General features: G+C 42.5%; 1 non-coding gene across 1 annotated transcript; it reads left to right on the plus strand.

Moving 5' to 3' along the window:
• Positions 1–242: 242 nt before the first annotated feature.
• On the plus strand, positions 243–325 carry trnal-uaa (transfer RNA leucine (anticodon UAA)). Its single transcript has one exon. It is a non-coding gene; the product is annotated as a tRNA-Leu (tRNA).
• The last annotated feature ends 3795 nt before the right edge of the window (positions 326–4120 follow it).

The following is a 4120-nucleotide window of genomic DNA, read 5'->3' on the forward strand; positions in this document are numbered from 1 at the left end:
TCAGCCAGGCGGAGGAGGGTGCTAGTGATAGGGATTGTGTTGGTCTCCATTCAGGGAAGAAGCCGTCCTGCTGGAGGTGTAGAGGGAATAGATGCCCATAGTGAAAAGCAGGAAACTGGAGAGTAACTGATGTTATATTTTTCCACAGCAGCATTAAAATCAATGGCATTATCAATGGATTTGTATTTTGATGTGAAAGGAATTTGTTGAATTGTGTACAACTGTGCATTGCTGTTTATATCACCAGGATGGCCGAGTGGTTAAGGCGTTGGACTTAAAATCTAATGGGCGTTTGTCCGCGTAGGTTCGAACCCCACTCCTAGTAGATGCTCAGGTAATGGAATTGAACATAAAAACTAATAATATTTTTGGTTTGAAAACGCTTATGATCTCTGCAAGGGATTGTGCCATATTTATAATTCACCCTTCAAGACAGCGTTTCTTCATTTCCAATTGGTGTTCTGAACATAGGAACAGGAGGCCATTCAGCACCTTGAGCCTGTTCACCATTCACTGAATTCCTGTCTGAGCTGTGTCTTAACTCCATCCATCAGCGTTGGCTCCAAATCATTTTAACGCATGTCTAGCAAAAACCTACCCATCTCAGATTAAATTATTAGTTGAGCTGGCATATACTGCTATTTTGTGAGAGAGAGTTCGACACTGCTACCAATCTTCGCGTGAAGAAATGTTTGCTAACTCCTTTCCCGAATGGCCTTGAAGTAACCAAATTACTATTATACTTTAGTTTTTTAGGTCAGGATATGTATAATGTAGCACCAATGTACAAGGTGGAGATAATGAGTTAATCCATACCCTGAGTTAAATGATATATGGGCCTGTATATTGCATTTACCCAGCTAAGCTTTAAAAATATGGTTAAATGACTTCGAATGCTGAGAAATTAAACTGCAGGGCAACTCGTGGGAAGATTAGTGGAGGATGTCTGTTCGGCCAGGTGAGGCAACACATACGAGATAACACACCTAAGAATTCGTTTGTTGTAAACTCACAACAGGGTTCCATTACATCAAAGTATGGTGGGACTAATCAGAATGTGCTTGCTTTGCAGAAGTAACCCGAGAGAAGGTCAGAATCTGCGCTTTGCAGAAATTGAACGAGGACTGTTATCTTAAGAAAACATGCAACGAGCAAACCACCTGACCAGAGACAAACGGACGGTTGTAAAGCAATAGATTAAAATGAGGCCACAGTCACCGATAATAGGACTGTGCATTTATAGGTGGCAGGAAGGATTAAATGTCACGGTTTATAATTGCCATTTAGCAATAAATGTGTATATGCTGATAAGCTTTGCACCCGCCCCTAGGGCAGGGGTTTGATTTTTGTACAATTGTGAACGTTGCTGGGATATCGGTGGAGTCGGATTTAGACAGCGATCTGAAAGGTTCTCCACAGGCCTGCGAGTAAAGACCGTTTTGAACCATAACTCTGAGTCTGTCATCTTTTCCGGGGATGGTGTTAGCGTCGAACTTGCATATCACTTGGTCCACAAAACACCTACAACAGGCCTGCCTCTGATTTTATGATTATGTCCCCTTGTCCGAGACTCCTGCAACAATGGCAAAAAAGGTTTCTCTCTATCTACCTTATCAACTTGTTTCTAAATCTTAAAAACGTCAATCAAATCCCCACAACCTTCTATATTGCAGGAAGTACAAGCCCAGTTTATGTAATCTCTGCTCATATTTTAACCCTTGGAGCGCTGGTAACGATCTGGTGAATGTGCACTTCACTTCCTCCAAGGTCAATCTATCCTTTTTAACAGGCAGTGCCCAGAACTGTACACAGAAATCCAGATGCGGTCTAACCAGATCTTTGTATAGCTGTAGAATAACTTCCTCTCCTTTATATTCTAGCCCCTCGTTATAAAGCTTAACATGCTATGAGATTTTTATAATTATTTCTGTACCTGACTGCTACATTTTAGTGGTCTGTGTACATGAACCCGAAATCCCTTTGGAACTCCACTGTTCCAAGCTGTACACCATGTAATTAATTCTCTGATCTACTTTTTTGGTCTAAAATGAAAAACGACATACTTACCTGCTTTGAAATCCACCAGCCACTGTTTCGCCCATTCACTTAATCTATCAATATATCTTTGTTATTATATGCTGCTGCCTACACGACTTACCGTACCACCAACCTTTGCATCATCGGCAAACGTGGATATATGGCTCTCTATTGTGTTTTCTAAGTCATTAATGACTATAGAAGGAACCATTTATTTAATATCAACATTTATAAACGGGCCATGATGCGACACCCTGGCAGGGTCTGTGGGGAGAGGAAGGTAGGGTTAAGGTTTCAGCTAGATGACCATCTTCACCTATAAATAAACATCACGCAAGTGTTAGTAGTTTTTAAAGAGTAAAAAAGAGAACTTGCACTCCTATTGCACCTTTCACGACTTTGGGACGTCCAAATTGCTCACCAATGCTCAGTTTGAGTCCCCACAGGACCACTAGAGTCCAGACCTCATTACAGCCTTGATCCTAACATGGACAAAGGAGCTGACTTCTAAAGGTGAGATGAGAGTGATTGCTCTTAGCATCAAAACAGATTTAGACCAAGTTTTTTTTATCAAGAAGCCCGAGCAAAATTGAAGACAATGGAATCTGTGGGGGGACGGGCACGGGGTGGGGGGAACCGCCACTGCTGGAGACATACCTAGCATAAAGAAAGATGCTTGTGGTTGTTGGAGGCCAATCATATCAGCACCGGGCCATCACTGCAGGAGTTAATCTTCACCTGCTTCATCAATGACCGTCCCTCTATCAGAAGATCAGAAGTGTGGAAGTTCAGCCATGATTGCACAGTGTTCAGTTCCATTCTCATCTCATCAGATAATGAAGCAATCCTGGACTGCATGCAGCAAGACCTGGGCAACATTCAGGCTTGGGCTGATATGTGGAAAGTAACAATCGCCCTACACAAGTGCCAAAGCTTCTTCTACAGTACCTCCCAAAACCGCGATCTGCACCTCCTAGAAGGACAAGAGCAGTTAGTGCATTGCAATACCACCACGTGCAAGTTCCCCTCCAGGGCATGCACCATCCTGACTTGGAAATATATCGTCATTTCTTCATTGTCGCTGAGTCAAAGTCCAGGAGCTCCTTCCCTAACAGCACCGTGGGTACCTTCACCTCACGGACTGCAGTGGTTCAAAAAGAGGCTCATCACAACCTTCGCAAGGACAATTAGGGATGTGCAATAAATGATGGTTTTGCCAGCGACATCCACATTCCATGAATGGCGAATTTAAAAAAATTGCTTTAAAGAAAATTAGGTCCATTTTGAAGCATGGTCACTGCTTATAATTTAGGAACGACGGACTTCGACTCTGGTCAAAAGACTTATCCAGCCTGTTCCCACTTTCCAGCTATTGGTCCATAGCCTTGCAGATTATGGCACATCAAGTGCATATCCACGTACATTTCAAATATGGTGAGTGTTTCTGCCTCTACCACCATTTCATGTAGTGAGTTCCAGACCACCATCACCCTTTGGATGAACAAAGTTCTCCGCAACTCCCCTCTAATCCTTCTACCAACAACTTTAAATCTATGCATCCTTGTTATTGACCTCTCTGCTAACTGAAATAGGTGCTTCCTATCCACTCTAGCTCGGCCCCTCATAATTTTATGTACCTCAATTAAGTCTCCCCTCCGCCGCCTCTGTTCCAAAGAAAATAACTCCAGCCTATCCAATCTTTCCACAAAGCCAAAATTCTCCATTGCTGGCAACACCCAGAGGACAACAGAGGACACAGATTGAATGTAATTGGAAAAAGAATGAGATGGGAGGTGAGGAGATTTTTTTTTACACTGCGAGTTATTATAATCTGTAATGCTCTGCCTGAAATGGTGGTGGAAGCAGATTCAATAGTAACTTTCAAAAGGGAATTGGATAAATACTTGAATTGGAAAATGTTGCAGGTGTATGTGGAAAGAGCTGGGAATAATTGGACTGCTCTTTCAAGAGCACGACGGGGCAAATGGCCTCCTTCTGTGATGTATGATTCTCTGATTCTCTGAAAGGATTCATGTAAATGAGGCTGTTATTTGCTGGCTCCACTATCTCATTTTATTACTGA

The sequence above is a fragment of the Somniosus microcephalus genome, unplaced genomic scaffold (assembly GCF_052327205.1).
Source record: "Somniosus microcephalus isolate GS21.2 unplaced genomic scaffold, FLI_Smic_1.0 unresolved_chr1, whole genome shotgun sequence".
NCBI classification, from domain to species: Eukaryota; Metazoa; Chordata; class Chondrichthyes; order Squaliformes; family Somniosidae; genus Somniosus; species Somniosus microcephalus.